The following is a 1,166-nucleotide window of genomic DNA, read 5'->3' on the forward strand; positions in this document are numbered from 1 at the left end:
GGCATTCACACACAAATACGTGGCAACCAAGAAACACGACCACACGCTTACTGCATCTACTCATTTCAGTTTATCTACCACTAAAGATATTTCCATCTTTCTGACTCTTCCTACGACTTAGCCTCCGACTCTTTTCCTAACTTTGTTGGTTGAGATCCTGGATAAAAATCCCCCAAAATTCCCCTCACCAGTAGTGAAGCAGGCCGCGAATTCCAGGTCTCCTGTCCATACTTCCTGAGCCACGACACAAAAACTCTAATAAATATCCTTTAAAGTGCTAAGTGGCAATAGCCACCTTTTATACACAACTATCTTTTCATCTTCCTACAGACTAATCTTCCCCTCCCACAAACACCGATCCCGTGCGAATTGGTGGTCTTTTTTACGTAGTCCATAGTTCATAGTCCATTCAGCCTGTAGATGGTCTCAAGCGAAGAGAGAAAGGTTGCATCAACGTTTGGGAGTCACGCTCAGAGGGACCCGCGTTCAAAACTCGCGACGGCCGCGCCTGATTGTTTGAATTACATTACTGTTACTAGCAATTTGTTCATTAGTAGTATCTCCCTTAGATATAGTCAAAAACCCTTGTGACAAAAGTCCTACAATTGTAGAAGATCACACACATCCTGAAAATTTTCCCCTATGTGCAGTAACTCGCTCCAAATCAGTTACCTTAAACGAAACTGCACCTGATATTTTTTATGTATCTACACAAATCATGTCACCTGACCATCAAGGCTCAACAATCCTACTCTACATTAAAATACTTCCATAGAATAGCAGAAGATTCTAAGGATAATGTGGACAAATTCCCTGGATTCTATTACCAATAAGGTATTCTCATGAGATGTACAAATTCCCCTTTACATTTAAAGTCTGACATTTGGGCAGAGATTCACCAAGTAGTTACACCTAAACCAATTAGACCCCAAATCTTTGAAATAGCTCATGGTGGTTCAGGCGGTCATATAGGGGTTTGTAAGACCTATAACAAAATTTTGAAAATTTTCTTTTGGCCCAATCTAAAAAAGAACATTAAAGAATATGTTCAAACCTGCCATATTTGTCACTTCGCTGGCAAACCAAATCAAAAGATCCCTAAAGCCCCTTCATCTCCCATGCCTGTGTCAGGGAACCCTTTTGATAAAATTATCATAGACATAATG

Source organism: Oratosquilla oratoria, chromosome 1 (genome assembly GCF_046742065.1).
Source record: "Oratosquilla oratoria isolate Oo_2021 chromosome 1, ASM4674206v1, whole genome shotgun sequence".
NCBI lineage: Eukaryota > Metazoa > Arthropoda > Malacostraca > Stomatopoda > Squillidae > Oratosquilla > Oratosquilla oratoria.